The sequence below is a fragment of the Phaenicophaeus curvirostris genome, chromosome 5 (genome assembly GCF_032191515.1).
Source record: "Phaenicophaeus curvirostris isolate KB17595 chromosome 5, BPBGC_Pcur_1.0, whole genome shotgun sequence".
NCBI lineage: Eukaryota > Metazoa > Chordata > Aves > Cuculiformes > Cuculidae > Phaenicophaeus > Phaenicophaeus curvirostris.
In genome coordinates this window covers 60,456,500-60,473,533 of record NC_091396.1, presented here as the reverse complement: position 1 = coordinate 60,473,533, position 17,034 = coordinate 60,456,500, and the positions used below count along the sequence as shown (strand labels likewise).

Below are 17,034 nucleotides of genomic sequence, written 5' to 3'. Positions count from 1 at the left end.
AACAGCAGTTTTCAGAACATTCAGTTCATTCTCATACAAACAGTGGAAAAATACAGGCAGTATATATCAGTCAGATATAGCTAGTGATGTTAACCATAAAAATGGGACTTCATAAAAGGTAAACAGCTATATTTTGTTCTTCTATCTACTCCGATTTCCATTCAAATTCTGCAACATCTGCCTTAAACGCATTTTAAATTTTAAAAAAAAATGAACAGATGTCCTATGTATTATTTTTGCTATTGTCATTTTTCATACTGACAAGTGGAGAAATTTTTTTCATTTACATTTTGCAGTGCAAGTATTTTAAACAACAATGGGTAATTTACTAATTAGTCAACTGCTTTATCAAACTAACAGTCACTTTTAGAACATCAGAAGATAATTCTCTGCTTAAGTTACATAACATCACTCACTCCTCTCACAACATCTCAAGTGTGAAACACGAGATGATATATCACAATATGAACAGGAAAACACTGGATGATGTACTGACATCACATAGAAGAAAACAAACAACTATTCTGAAAGATATTCCACTTTTGTCAGGGAAAACATCCCTTGCTCACATCATGTTACTCCTCATCTGAGTTACCTGCCCAGGTCACAGTCATGCGGCTGTGTTACAGCCACGTTCAGGATGTCCAGCAGTAGAATAAAGAGTTGATTAAAACCTCACTTATTCACTGGATTTACTAAGATGGGCTTCAGGGAAGGAAGACAGGGGTTACACTTGTGGCTCTTCTGGGTGGTTTTGTCAATGTGCCTCAGTTTCTCCTTCCATCACTGTCCATGTTCTTCTCCACTGTCCACTGTTCTTCTCAGGCAGTGTCTTTGGAACTTCATATGTGGTGTCAAGCTGGGCCTTTAGTTCCTACAGCATCCTGCAGTAATATCTCTACCCAGCTGAATCACAAAAACCTCACTTGAGGTGCTGTTAAAATCAGGGTCCCAGGCGCACTTCTCCAACTCTGCTCCTCCCAATCACTGATTTTTTTTATGTTTTTTTTCAATTTTTAAAGAGAAGTGGTCACTACAAAGCACCCACAGCTGGGCAGCAGCTATACCCTCCTCCCGCCACTTGTTTGTTCAACATCAGGGAGAGTATGACAGAGCAGAACAGGAGCCAAGCTGCTTTGCGGTCTGCCACAGCAAGAGCACGCCTGTGTACCCCACAAGACTGTCCCTGCAGCAGCTGGTACCCAGTACCCATGGTTTCATCTGCTAGTGAGCTCTTCAAACAACCACCAAAAGCAGTGAGAAAAAAAGGCTCCACAGATTTACTGGCTCTGGCAACCTTCTGCTGCTCCCCTTTTTTTCCCAGGTCCCACTTGCACTCTCTTTGCCTGCTGCTCAGCTCTCCTCCAGTGATGTGCACCCTACTGCAGAAACTGCCCTGCAGCTGCTTTGCCTCCTTCCTTTCCCCACAGATGTCCCCTCTTTCTGCGGTGCAGTTTCAAACTGTTTCAGGCACCAGCTTGTGTCATTTCTTCTCCATCCAGACTCACACTTTTCTCTCCTGCACAGAGAAGCACAAGCAAGCCCAAGGCCCGCAGCACAGCCATGGGCACAGACACCCCTGGCTGCTGCTTTTACCTCTTTAGCCCTCATCAGGATTTCAGTTTTCCAATGTAAAGCAAAAAACAGAGTTACTGAACTGGCAGAGAGAGTCACACAGAGCTATCTTCCCAACAGCAGCATGATACAGGGCGCAAGGCAAGAAAGATGAGAGGGAAAGGAAAGAGCCCAAACCTTCTCAGTCTTTTGGTAGAGACGGCTGTTAGAGCTGCAAGTGCTACACTAACCTATAAGGGGTTTGCAAAAATGTCATCGTGGCTTTAGCAGTTTCAGAAGAACTCACCTATAACTGGCATGGCATAACATTTATAAGCAAGGCAGAAAGCATAGAAGGTTTTGTTGTCATCTTTTTAGTTCTGACTTTAATTAAAAGCTGCAAACTTTCTGGGATCAGTAAGAGATCATGAAGCCTTTCACATTTAAATTATCAGCCCAACTCAGCCCAGATCAGTGAGATTATTCCAATCTCATTACTATTACACCACAGATGTGACTACAGAGACAAGAAGATACATGGCACACTCAACCTAGCTCTTGCCTAGAGGTTTCCCAGGTAAGCAGGACAGAAAAGCAGCTGTCTGGACTACCACCATTTTGGAACGCACTGGTACATACTTGACTCACTGGTGTTTTCTTCTCTGGCACAGAGCAGATCCAGGAGACCTAGGAACCATCACAAACTCCTAATCATACCTGCATTTGAGCTAAATCCAGATTGGATGGGATGAAAAATATCTGAAAAGGGGCAGCACAGAGAGTTTCCATTTCTTACTCCCTAATACATGCTACACTTTTTCCCCATTGGTTTTTACAGAGCAGATATTTATTTTTTGCAGATTCAGAAATTACTACCTGGTTATTTGCAGTGAGTTATACATAATTTTACACAAAATTACACTGTACTACCACAAGAGACTCTTCCTTTTAGATTAGTTGCTTGTGTTTGGCTCTTGTACTTTCTTACAGCTTTATTTCACCAATCTGTTTCTCTGTTAGAAACACATCATCTAACAGGATTAATCACATAGGCCTTAAAATGGGGCACTCCATATATATACAGCATCCTCCTCCACACACACTCTTCCTTTCCTCTTTCTGTGTGAAAAATCAAGGACATCATGGTACTTGGACCATCCCTTATCCATTGCTTTAGCTGGTTCCGGCTCCTGATCCACCGTTTTACCTTGCAAATAAGTAGCATGATTTTAAACTTCTTTTCCCCCACGTCTGGAGCATAATGAATACTGCAATATGGCAATCATACAAGTTATTGATTATTTCTCTTGCCAAGGCGACTACGAGGCACACAGCAGCATCTGTGGTATAACTGCTGTTATCTTAACACACTGAGCTTATACTTCTGCGTCCTGCAGCAAAGTGGCAAGATATCGCCTGGTGGGTAACTTCCCAATCAGATAATCTGCAAGTATAATTTTACATTCAAGCCTGAGCAAACTATCATTCCTCTACAGAAGTTCTGAAATACAGATTCAACAACACAGTCATCGAGAAAATGTACAAAGCACGTATCATTAGGAAATTAGTTTATATTTTTATGATTAGCTACAACACTATAAACTTCCTACAACCAGTGAGGAGGTCCACATCAATCCTGACAGCAAATTTGAGCATTTTTGGCAGAAAAGGAGTTTGTCAACACAGAGAAAAAATAATTATGTGTAACCACTGGGACAAAGCTGACTGAAAAACATTAACACCTTTTCCTTCCTCTGATATACTCAGTAAGCTGTCATGCCTGAAGAGTGAACTGAGCTGTTTCAATTTTTCGCCTGGGTTTTTTGTTCCTGTTGTGGTTTTGTTTTTAAGAATCATAAGCAAGAAGTTACTTGAAGTCACTAATATTAGTAGTCATGTAGTCACACCAGAAGAATTGTACCGAGTACAGTAAATGCAAGCATGTGTGGCAAATTCTATCAGACAACACTACAAAAAAAAAAAATTAATAATGATCCACCATGGAAAAGTGAACAATTTACAAAGCAAAACATTTTTTCCTCTGTGATTCATTGCTTGTGTAATGCCCTGGCAGAGCCTTCTTTGTTTTCAGTAACAGAATGCTAACATTGCAGAGACAGGAAAGCAAAAGCATGGGTTATAAATCCTACATATAAAATCCTGGAACCAAACAGACTCCTCTGTAGCTTGCTAGCTTTGTTATTTAAAATCTTTATGTACCATTCTGTTTACTCCAAGCAATTTCCAAATTGCAAAGATTCCCGAACTGTATATATCTGGAAACATACACAAAGATTGTTATAGACCGATTTCCCTTTATTGCCTTGTGTCTGCCCCCCCCGCACTGCACATTAAAATACTCAACACACACTTAGAATGTAAATCCACCTCATGCCAGAGAAGCTTTTTCACAGTAACATGTACTGCAAAGCACGCTTATGCCTGAATATTTCCCAAAAAGTTAAACACAAAACTCTTTTGGTTCATGAAAAGTTAATTCTACTGAGGATTTATAATAATGCAGGGTTAGGTTATTTTCCTCTCCTCTCCACAACAGTTTCTCACCGAATCTGGAGCTGTCTACCACTGATAGAGTGTCTAACATCAGAAACAGCTGCCACTCCCTAGGAAGCTCATGGGGTAAGTGGAGAATAATGAGCAGCAAGCACCAGCAGAACAAAAGAAAATCCATCTTTATTTACCAACTGCTGCATGCTTGTTGCTGCATCAAGCTCATTCAAAGCCAACACCACACCCCTTAATTCAGAACAGACTATATTTAAGAAGCCTCTGCTTTTTTTCTTTTTTTTTTAATCAACTCGTACACACCAACGGCTTGAAAAAAAAAAAATCATTAGGTTAACCAAGTCAGAATCCAACGATAGCCTTGATATTTACAAAAGCACTGGGCCAACCATTAACTTTCTTATGCCCCAAAGTAACCAGAATGAGCCCAGAATCACTGACTGAAAACAAAATCTCAAGTTATATTACATGCACTCAAGTGGCTAACACATATCTATGGATTAATAATGCATTAAACTTTCTGCTCTGACCATCAAAAGCAGCACCATTAATTACAATTAAGGCCAACACTCCAATATTAGTGCTTTTGAGTTATGCAAGCCTTTTCTATGTTCCCACACGCTCCAAAGATGTATGACATTCCTTGATTGTACAGCCCTGAGTTGTCAGAGGGAAACACAAAAGTGATGCCAATCCCAGCACGAATGTGCCACCGGTCAAAAGGGGAATGACTCATTTCTGAGACTTCAATGGCCAAAAAGTGGTCTGCATCCTGTTGGCCTAATAAGGTTTCATGAAACAGATGCCAGCTTCCTTACAGACGTGAAGCTTTCAGGAGCTGCCATCTCCTGCGTGCTGAAGAGCGGGACCAGGATTTACAGTTAGTTTCTGCTGCTTGGGTAAATAGGGTAAGTGCTCCCTCCCTTCAAAACCAGAAATCAAAACAGGTTTGGAAAAAGAAAGCAGGGCTTGAAAATTCGCCTTTGCATTTTTAAAGCACTCGGAAGCAAGCTCTTTCCAAAGAGCATGGAGCTAATTCTGGATCTTAACGATCTGACACCAAACAATTAAGTCCAGGGTGACCTGAATGAAAACTCCCAGTTCAAATATGTTTTGGGGTTTTTTTAATAGTTGCACAGACACCCACTAGCCTGATGCAGTGCTTCCCTTCCCTCAACAAACAGTCAGAGCAAGATACTGACACACAGTGCCAGGTTTTCAGTAGCTTGGGGAAACGAAAAAGAGAAAGAAAGAAAGAAAGAAAGGAAGAAAGAAAGAAAGGAAAAAGAGGTTATGCTAATGTCTTTCCCAACATGCTGGCGGAGCGAGGAGGACCTCTGGTTTGTGTGGCCATTCAGAGGCGCAGCGAAGGGGCTGGTTCTTTGATGATTTTGTGTTGGCCCCTCTCTGGATGCCCCCTCAGCCGCGTACAGCTGCGGAGGCACTGCCTGTGCCCTGAATCTCAATGAGGCGTCCAGGGCTACTCTGGCTGGAGCCGTTCCCGCCAGGGAGCTTGCCCGCTGTCCTGCTCCTCTGTGCCTGTCGCCATCCTGACGTGGAGTCCCACAGTGGCAATGGGCTAATTTGGGGCACAGCAAATCCGCTCCCCGCTTTATTCTCCCTCGGGCAGCTGGTCGGTCGTGCGGTGCGCCGGCAGCCCGCATGGCCGTGACTGATGGGACTGCCAACAGGTTACGAAGAAATGCCTCCTCCTCCTCCTCCAGCTTGGCTCTGGCTATTCTAAACCTACTGGAGTTTCTCACGCTCACACAAAGCTGCAATATAGGGCACCTGCTTCATTATCATATCTTGGCGGAATTTGGGGAGGGGGGCAAGGAAGAGGGGAGCTGGGGAACAGTGGCACAGTTCGGTCTTGGGGCAGCAAAGGGAGCCTCGCTCCTGGACATCTGACACCCCACAGCTGTGCATCCACTTCACACAGCAACAAACAGCCCCAGATTAGCGCTCCCCACAAAGCCTTATGGGTGTAGGAAAATAAGCAGGTCGGAAGCTACCTCTGTCTTCAGTTACGCAGATGGGAAACATCTAAGGAAGGCAAGGAATGGGTGCTCTGAATCACAAAGCTAGGCTGCGGTACAGAAGAGAAGCCAGATTAGGAAGAAAGTAGAACAAATTCTCACCCAAAAATTCTCCATGCAGGAGATGGACAACTAGCATGTCCTCCAATTTCACCTGTGTTGAAGGGTTCGAGATCACCAGCCAACACCGCCACTACAGAGGATGACACTTTATTTTTTTATCACTATGTTTCAACTGTATGGTTATGTAAAACTGAAACAAGAAGGTTTATCTTTTTTTTGTTTGTTTGGTGTTTTTTTGCTGAGTTTCAGTTTAGAAGGTCAAAAATGTTGCCATATTGCTTACCGCAATCAATTTAAGCAATACCAGATATTCCCAAAGGAGCAAAAGAGAATTAATCAGCATGTAAAAAACTCCTTACTCCTACCTTTGGCACAGCTTAGTCAGGCTAGTCCTAACCTACAGCTGTCTCCAGTGGGAGAAGATGTAAATGAACTTTCATTAAAAACAGCAGTTTTAAGGATAGCTACATAAATTACAGGAAACTATAAAGCGATTTTCTTAAGCTACGCTGAAGACAATCTCAGAGCGAATTGCATCTCCACTACCTCATGGTGGGAGCAAATGGACTCAAGACTACCATGAGGTGTCCAACACAACAGAAATCTTATTTGTAATGCGCTTGCAAGCAGCTACAGTGGTTTAAGAAAATAAAACGTTCCCGTAACAGAAAGTGCCACCACGTATTCCTCTGCTTTTGACACATGCCCAACTCTCTCTCATTTTTATAAATAAATAAACATGACAGAGGAGGTGTCATATCCACTGAACTGAATTAAGCATGCTCAGAACAATTATTTCTCCCCAAGTAATTTTTACCTTGACACTATGATGGAAAACAGCACAAGCAGCTAACAAGGCACTTGACCTAATAAGCCTCCATAACTTTCTAAATATCTCCCCTTAGAGGAAGGTGGGAGGTACCTACAGCTATTCCTCGAGCTCAATCCAAAGTTAATACAATCAGTTTTTCTGCAAATCAGGCTCTTAAATACACCGAGTGTATTTATATAAAAGGGTGTGACTTAATCCTCCAAAGATTTTATGAACTCTACTAAAAAGAAAAAAAAAAACCCGAACAACGAAACCAAAAAGACCAAACAGGCCACACCCTACTGTATTTGAACAAGGAAGGGCTTTTCTGGTCTTCATCTAAAAGCTGATTTAATTATTTCACCTCTTAGCGTAAGCATCCTTAGCCATGCCTCTTGCGCTTATCTGAACACACACCTTATTTCAATGTGACGTACCCAGGTTTTTTTTTCCCTTCAGTAAATCCTGTCTAGAGACTGACAGTGTAATAAGGGACAAAGCAAATAAACGCACACAAACCAATGCTCCTCTAGAGATCAAGGAAAATAAGTCTGAAGTTTTACCTTGTACTCCTAGGGCTGACTACACAAAGAGGATGTGCAGGAAAAGCACCACTAATTGAATAATAATTGATTCTAGGACCCTCCCTCCACTCTGTCCCATTAAAAAAAACCAGACTGAGAGTGATTTTATGATGCATGTTTGCTTTGTGAATGTTAAACCTGGAAAGTACTCAACAGAGGCTCACCATTAAAATGCAGAAGCAGGTGAAGCTGAGAAGTGAGCTGGTAACTTGGCAAGGGGCGTGTGGGCTGTGTACGCCCACGGGAAAGCAAGAGCAGGGGCACGAAAAAGCAGGACATAGCCATGCACAAAACATCAGCAGCGAGGACTCGGGTCCCTGGCTCACTCTTCCAGGCTCCTGTTACTGGATCATTGTGTCATTCACAATGCGAATCAAAACCTTGAGGAATTGCAAAGAAATGGTGAAAAAAAGGCTAAGGGACGTTAGGAGAGATTTATGGAAACGACAGCTTTTCTAAAACAGATTATATATGGACCAACTTCAGAGGCAGTTTGAAATGGCCAAAAAGAGCTCTATTTGTAAAAATTAAGCTGCAGAACATGGACTTTTATAAATAAGCAATTTATGGAGGGTAAGAAATTAACACATTGTATTGTTATCCTTTAGCTTCTGGGTTTGAGTCCTAATTCTCAACATAAATGCAGAGTTGTTTTAGGCTACTTACAATAAAAGCTCTACCAGTAATTGTGTGACCATGCTGTGCATCAGGAAATTTCGTAAAAGTACGAAGAAAATACATCAATGCAGTATTTTAAACATGTTTATATAAACAGTTACTGGGTAAATATTTCACAGAAAGATGCATAAAAGCGAAGTTAAGCAAATATTTCAATGGCAAAAAAATAGAAGCAACATAAAAAAAGGGGGGTGCTGTTTATAGGGCTGGGACTGATCTGCATTTCCCTTTTCATTTCATCACTGGCAAGTCTGCAAAACCCTGGAGGTGCACAGGGAGATCATGTTAGTTCTAACAAAATGTTTCATTTATCTTGAGCCATTTAATGGCCATCAATGGAAAAATGACAAGCACTTCTCAGAAAGCAATTTCTAATATTTGTTATCATGGCAACCTCCTGGTTACGCCTCCATATTTAGTATTCCACAGATAACTTTTACTGAGTCACTACCCCAAACTCAGCAATGGAAGTCTCCTCCAGATAACAGGAGCTCCTGCCTCAGTTCAGAGGAATTTTGCTAAGTAACTTAACTGCATACTGAGAATTTATTAAAGCAACTTCACCACTGGGTAACATGAGAGCAAACAGCCACCATCGCTCTGGTGCTAAGCTTAGCCAAGTGACACAGGCATAAGCAACTTTGCCAAAGATTTTTTGTGCCTTGGACCAATGTATGTTGTTACCATAAAGCAGAGCACAATCCGTGTTGCTGCCTCCGCAGGTCACAGGCTAAGCTAGACACACTTCTGCCACCTTAAACAGCATTAAAATGGATTTATTTTTACAGTACACAGTAATTACATTGAGTCACAATCTAATCAAACAGCAAAATTCCTGCTGGATTCCAGTGGTGCCACAATTTAGTCCTATAAAACTGAAATATACACATGTACTACTAAAAACATTTTTATATAATCAATGACTATTAGCTTTTGAACCCCGAAGTCATCTATTACACAAACTCGTCATACCTCTCCCTAACAGCTCTAAGCTCCAGGATAGACGTATTCCAGTCAGTCACAGAAAAAACAGTTTCTTAGGCGAGGAGGAATGGAATAAAGACCAACTTGAATAAAGACTGAATAAAACCTCATCTACCCTGACATTGTTACTATGAATTAATTTTCAGGTTGCAACAGCATTTTGGTATTTTAAAGACACTTTCTGCTTTTAAAAAAACATAAAAAATGAAAAGTATTCACCACACAAGCAAAAAGCAGATGGGTGGGCACAGGAAGATGGGAAGTTGAATTATGCTTCCAGTTTGCAGTGCCCTATGCAGCTGTTTTGGGAAGACATGGCAAAAATTCTAGTCTTCTCTTTTAAACCTGCTCCTGCTCCCAGGGGAGAAACAAACATCATTCCTTATCCCCAGCCAACCCTAAACTCGCACCGATTTCTGTGGTTTCAAAGCTGGCACTTGCCCCACTGCGACAGAGGCCAGGGACGGCTGCATCAGACCCACCTTTCTTTCACACCTGATCTTCCAAGCACAGTGCAGCACATAACTGCTCTTCACCATGCTCATCCTCCCTATCACCTGAACCCTAAGAGCCCCCATCTCAAAACTGAGCACATCCTGCTCTCTGTAGTTCATCCTCCCGCTCTTACCACCATGACCCCAAAGAACAGAAGCAAAACAAACACTAAGACACATCCCTTCCACAGCCAGGTTACAGCTGCCCCTTGGGTTTGTAGGAGAACTTGCAACTACAGGAGCCACCCATAACAGTGAGATTCCCATACTTCTACGTGTGAGAACACCAGAAAGCCAGAAATAAAGCTTCAAAGTCATATGAGGGTTGGGGTTTCTTTGCTTTGTTTTGTTTATAAAATATTAAAAAAAAAAATAAAAGAGAGATAAAAATCCTACAGGTCACCTGGGGTAACATTCCTGTAGAAGGTCATTGGGGGCCACGTTTGTGCCTCAGGGACTTCTGCAAAGGACAGTACATGCATATATACAGAAAACCCTGCATGCAAACCCCACTTTGTCATTTGATGCTCAGCACACGCTCCGGTTACAGGATTTTCTTCCACTGGTCCCTGATTTGATGCCATCAGCTCCAGTGGCAGCTGCCAGGGACTCCTCTGCCACCCCAGGGTCAAGCCAAGCAAGGCCACCCTGAAACCTCTGCCGCTGCTGCCAGTCAGAGGAGAGGGAAGCAGGAGAAAGGTGGAGGACAGAGACACATTGAGGAGGCGGAAGAGCGTGGTAGGGATGAGCCAAAATGTGGCTACCACAATTGTGGCTGGAGTTTGCTGCATCAGAGAGAAAGATGCGAACAAAGGGACAAGCCGGGATTCCCCAGTGCTGGGTCTCTGCTGGGCAGGGAGGATGACTCTGGGCTGCTGAGAGCACAAGCAGAGAGGCAGCAGGCTGACCCTCACCCCATGACCATCACTGGTCCTGTCCCAGCTGCAGCAGGGGATGCTGGAATGGCAGGTAGTGCCCACCCCATGGGAAGAGAATATTGGTCCCCATTCAGGACTTCATTCCTGAAACACAGCCAGATTCAACCAAGATAATTTTAAATAGCAAAGCTACATCCTTTAAATGCACATGTATGTACATTAAACAGAGCTAATGCAGAGCGTGGTGTCAAGTGCAGAACATCACCACGCTGATCCTGCTCTTTCACAGGCAAACACAGGCAGAGCCAATGCTCACAGCGAGCTTTTCCTAAAGTCAGGCTGGCCACGAAGGCTCAGCCCACCCTCTGGTCCAAAGAAGCTATAAAGTTTAGATTATTCACAAATTAAAGCTTTCTCTCATTTATTTCCCCGTCTCTCTCTCTCTCTCTCCATACTGCGAGAAAGCCATTTTAACATCAGGATTATGGTTTCAGTATCAAGCCAAGAGACAAAAAAATAAGTTTCTAAAAAGCAGTCATTGCACACTTCCAGAGGCTGATCTGCAGTTTTATTTCATCCACAGCACACTAAATGAATCTTTGGAGTGAGGAGACCTTCTTGCCAATTATGGTATTCTAAATGAAGCCATGGTTCAGATATTGGAAGGTATGGGTAACACCCTCTCCTTTAAAAGAAAGAAGGAGATAAAGGACCCATGTGGAAATTACTGCCTTGATACTATCTTTAGTGACAAAATCACAGCTCAGCTACAAAATTAACTAAGTGCAAGTCCACTGCTAGGTCACCATCACTGGTTTGAGAATGTTTCCCTTTACACTTTCCTTCCTCTCACCAGAGAATATGAATTTCCTAGTTTAATCACCTTCCCTTTCCCAAAAGAAACAGGAGGTTTTTTAAGCAATGAAGACATTTAGTTATCACACAGGCAGTACAAGATTAATATGGATTACAAAAATTAATCCAAACTAAATTCCTTCATTATGATAAAGTCTCCTGAACCTTGATTCAACAGGTTCCCAGTTTCAGGTATAAAACATGATCAAAACTGCCGCCTCTTTGTAAAACAACTGCTTTCTCCTGCCCCTCATTACTAAAAATGCAGTCCAAATTCCTATTTCCATAAAGAAATATGTCCAATATTGACAGGAATTCTGCAAAAAAAATCTTGATAGTCTGCAGGGATTCTTGTACTTAACCCAAAGGTAAAATCTACAGTAATTTATCATGCAAAAAATCAACTGTTCTGCAGATCATGGCTCCCATTCCACACTGCAGTTGGAATTTCTACCAAATGGGGGGTGTTGGTAATTAAATCACTTCATTTGCCATCTTCAGCTCTTTGCACCTAATTCATGACAGCACACAGGATGGAGAGAAAGGTGTTTACACTCTGTATACTTTGTATTTCATCAGGTATGCTTCCCTGTTTTAATCTTTAAAAAGGAAATTATAAACAATAAGCTGCAAGAAGGTTGATGATAAAACAGTAAAGACATTTGGAATGGAAGAAATAAGAATAAAAAAAGGTTTTAGCATTATGCATGTTGATGCCTTTTAAAAAAAGAAGGGATCCAGACACATTTCCCCCTTGCTTTGTACTGAAATTTAATAAACACTTTCTCCAAGTTACCAATTCTGAGAAAATCGCTGGATAAACACTTGTGTTAACCCAGTTACATGGCTCGGTGCCAAATGTAATGCCAAACTTCCCAGTTGCAAAACGAGCTGTTTTTACACACCAAAGTAACCACGCAGCAGGCCTGCCGAGCCTGAAGACAGCTGACAGAGATGACTGTTGCTGTCCCCCCATTGCACCGACATCCATCCAAATACCAACATCTGCTGTGCTACAATTTACTTTTTACACAACATTTAGCAAAACAGTGCCTCTGACTGCAACATCATTAAGGAAGTAACAACAAATAAATCGCAAAGTCCCATCAGACAATTGTAAAATTAAAGCGTAGTTTGTCTTGCATACACTGAGCTTTAGTTCAGATGTATTGGACTTCAGAAATAATAAGCATTACAATCTATTTTCTTTTATTAAACACATCAGACAAAATTCTGTAAAGTGTGACAAGCATAATCCATCATTACAGTGAAAATAACAGTTTTGAAGATGTTGACTTGACTCAATAGGGAGGGAAGCAGATGCCTGCGAGGCAGCCTGACCTGCCCGGTACGATCGCAGCAACCCAGGCTACTAACAGGATTACACTACGCTTGGAACCGTAAGCACACCCTCGATTTAGGACCAGCTCCTCTTCAAACACCCAGAGTGCTTATTTGTGCTTGTGAAAGCAGAACAGAGCCCGGGGGCCAAGGCAGCAGATGCCACCCCACAGAGGTGAGGTGGCAAGACAGGCTCCAGTAGGGAACCCTGGTACAAATCCATAGCCTGGGGGTGCAAACTGGGAATCAGGCTCCTAAGTGAAAGCCAGGTTTGGTTAGCAGCTCCACTGTACTGCCCAACACACCTCACCTCTCAGAAGTCAAGGGAGAAGATTCTGCCCGGTACTCCACGCTCGTGAGACCTCATCCGAGTAATGTGTTCAGTTCTGGAGTCCTCAACACAGGAATGACATGGATCTGCTAGAGCAGGTCCAAAGAGGCCACAAAAGTGAGCACCTTTCATATGAGGACAGTCTGGAAGAGTTCGGGGTGTTAAGCCTGGAGAAGAAAGGCTCCAGGGAGACATTATAGTAGTCTTCAGTACTTAAGGGGGGACTACTGGAAAGCTGGAGAGGGGCTCTTTATCAGGGAGTGCAGTGGTAGGACAAGGGGGAATGGTTTTAAGCTGAAAGAGGGGAGATATTAGGAAGAAATTTTTCCTGTGAGGGTGGTGAGGCACTGGCACATGTTGCCCAGAGAAGTCATGGATGCCCTATCTCTGGAGACGTTCCAGGCCAGGCTGGATGAGGCTTTGAGCAGCCTGGTGGGAGAAGCCCCTGCCCATGGCAAGGGGGTTGTAACTGAATGATATTTAAGGTCCCTTCCAACACAAACCATTCTATGATTCTAGGAAGTCCCTACGTGACCAGGTGTTCTCCAGCAAGGTGTTCTTCATGCCAGTGTCACCCAGGGTGCTGCAAATTAAAACAGGCAGCACGGCCACCCTGACACTGTCACAGGGCTCTGGCTCTTGTCAGCCCACAAGCAAAAGAAGAGGAAGAAAAGAGAATTTTAAACTTTAAAATAGTGACTGGTTTTCAAAGCCAATTCTTTCTTCCCCTTGCTCTGCAGTAATTCTATGAATTGCAAAAAGAAGCAAAAAAAAGAAAAAAATCTCACTTCCTTTTGAAAAGCAGATACCAAATGAAAAATTTCAACAAGAAACAACTCGAATTCTGTTATGCATCAACTGAGGTTTTTCCCCCCCCTCAATCTTTCTGTGCCTCATCACCACTTTTAACACAACCTGAGGTTACAAAATGTGAATTTTTTTTGGTGGGATAACACACTCACCCTACATCCCCAGACAACGAGTCTGTCAGGAACAACAACATACCCAACACCCAGCTCAAGGTACAAGAACTCAGAGCAGTTTTACCAAAGCAACAGCTTCCCTCAAATCCCTATCAGCTTTATAATGGAAGACAATATTTCTGATAACACAGGCAGAAAGCATTTTTGTAAGTTCAGTGAACATTATTCAATTTGCAGATAAAAACAATCAACATCCAGAGCCAGCTATGATATATGTATGCCCGTCATGGGACACAGAAGAAGCTGTGCAAAGCACCCTCCTTAGCAAGGGGTTTAGAGGACAGTCTCCTTTGTGCTAGCTACTACACAACACTTGCACAACAGGAGTCAAGGTCCATCAGAAACTTATCGGAAAAGTTGCTCCTGTGCAAACTTTAGGTTCAACCTCTGAGTTCAGAACTGAAACACTATTTGTTTGTCCATTTATCCCCTGGCACGGTTGGCTCTTTGTCAGACAGATGTATGCCACATGCAAGTCATTTCCCAACCTCTCTGCTCCACCTCCCGCCACACACTCTGCACATACTCTGACCCCTCAGCAAATGCTGTAAGAGAGGAGGAAGTGTTCCTGACAGTTTACATACTCTTCACAACAATTTTATTGCAGGGTATAAATGTTTTCTCCTGCCCCCCAGCCCTACTTGTAAGGAAACAAAGCAAAACAAACAAAAAAATCCACCGCTTCCCAAACAACTGAATGCCCTAAACCCAGCAGCAGGAAAGGGGAGGGAAGGGGTGGAGAGGAAAGGCCAGAAAGGATGGATTACACTGAAGCTATTTTTGTCCTGTTCAAGTGGATGGCCAGAGACAACTAAATATAGAATTTATCAAAGCAGGTGAGCAAGGAAGATGACATGAGCTGCATGTTTCCAGGAGCAAGCGATAAATGACGTACACTCCTACCTCCTAGCCCAAAAAGCTCCCCAAAAATACACTTAAAATTTGCACGAGCAAGATTTGATTGAACAAATATTCAACTTACCACAGCCTTCCCTTTGGACATGTGACAATGTAAGCGTTAAGCAGACAAGTTTCCTGTCTCTTACCTTCTTGTACTATATATAAAAAGCACTATGAAGTCCACATTAAAACACAAAGAAACACCACTCTTCTGTGGTGTCTTTGGACAGAAATTCTTCCGAAGAAAGTACATTTGCATGTACAGCTGGGTAAAAAAGCACTATTTGAAATCAAACGTTAAGGAATGTTATGTTGTCAGTGGCAACACAAAGGATGTGGTTTCTATGAAATTTAACCAATTATGTCAAGGATAATTGGTTTTTTTCTGGTCAGACTGACTGCAGTCCATGGCTTGCTCAGAGTAACTGCTACAGTACTTTGAATTTCACAAGCGAGAATCCGGTCACACACATTTTTAAGTTCTTCCATGGTCCAAGTGAGTCTATAAAATGCACTGGGTGGCTGCTGCCAGAAGCACATACTCCATTCAGTGGCTGTGAGCAGCCCACACTGGCAAACACAAGAGTAAAAAGTCTTACCCAGGTTCTCAAGCTATCAGAGCCTTTAGCCAAGGATGCAAACAAGAGCATTTAGCAAGGGCCTTAAGCTGGTAGGCATTCAGTGGTGAGCAAGGAAGCATCTGGGGAAAAGACATGGCACCAGTCAAGCCATGACTTCAGTGGAAACCACACTCACCCATCAGTGCTCTAACTCACCACTGCACTTAACGAAGAGAAAGCTTTTATGTAGAACATTTCCCTTTTCCCATCTGTGACCCCAGATACCACAATATCCAAGAGTCCCACAGCCTGAGCTGCATTTGTCCTCACAACATCCCTGTGAAGTAGGGAAGTGCTGTTATCACCATTTTACAGATAGGGAACTGGGGCACAGAGAGATAAAAATAACCTTATCCGAGACGATCGTATAGGAGGAAGTTTGTGGCAGAGCAGGGGAGGACTGGCTTCGATTCTCAGTTCCAGGATGGTACTCTAATACACCATCCACGCCTTCAGCTTCTAGACGCTTTGCCTTCAGTTCAACCTGCTTGTCTTCCCTGAACAACAAGGAATGGAGAATGCCTATACATTTTGTCCAAACCAGCAGAAATGGAAGAGGGTATCAGATGCAGGCACTGTTTGCATTCATAAGTCCAAATCTGAACAAAGAAAACAGTTTCCAAAATAGACAGCACTATTCTGGTATTGTGGGAAAGAGAAGGAAGACACATCAAGTTTTCGAAGTAGAAAAGTGAAAAACAAATCCATGGCAGGTCATAAGTATAATTTTTAAGAAAAATAGTGAAAGTTTTAATAGGAAGTGTGTATTAGACATGTATCCTTCAAGAACCTCCCTGTTCTGGAAATGTCAGGTTAGACATCAATAAGAAGCAAAAGGAAAAAAAAAAATCCCTTTGGGAATACAGCTCTCTCATTTCAGACACAGATCTAAACACAGAGCTGATGCAGTTTTATATGGAGAGCCTGTCTCCAGAATTGACACAACAATCTTGTCTCAGATAAAACAAATTCCAGAGCCTGGAGACTGGTCAAGGTTTCCCATTTCTGACCAAACCAGACTTCAACCAGGCCCTCAAAGGCTCTCTTTGCTGAGTGAAGCAGCATCTCAGGTCTAAAATTTATTCTGTCCTTTCAGACCTGAGTTGTAACCATAGAGACCACCAGTTGTGAAACAAGCTTATACAACTTAAAAGGATTCATAAAGTGGCATTTAATGTCAATGGCTCGAAGTGACTATTACCCTGGAACAAGCAGCAGAGATCCATCACCCTATGGATCACCTGGTTTTTTTAAGTCTGACTCATCATAATGGCCAAAGATGATGGAATGTGGCTACATCAGCACAAACCAGCCTCGATGAAGGCCACAGTCACTATTCTGATACGGACGAAGGCAGAAATTTGTGGGTTGATGCTAGCTGAGGGCACCACAT

The 17,034-nt window shown here is 42.6% G+C and overlaps 1 protein-coding gene across 2 annotated transcripts in view; it reads right to left on the bottom strand.

Moving 5' to 3' along the window:
* AKT1 (AKT serine/threonine kinase 1) overlaps positions 1–17,034 on the bottom strand; it is a 76,457-nt gene that overhangs the window by 35,396 nt on the left and 24,027 nt on the right. The gene's annotated exons all lie outside the window — the stretch shown is intronic.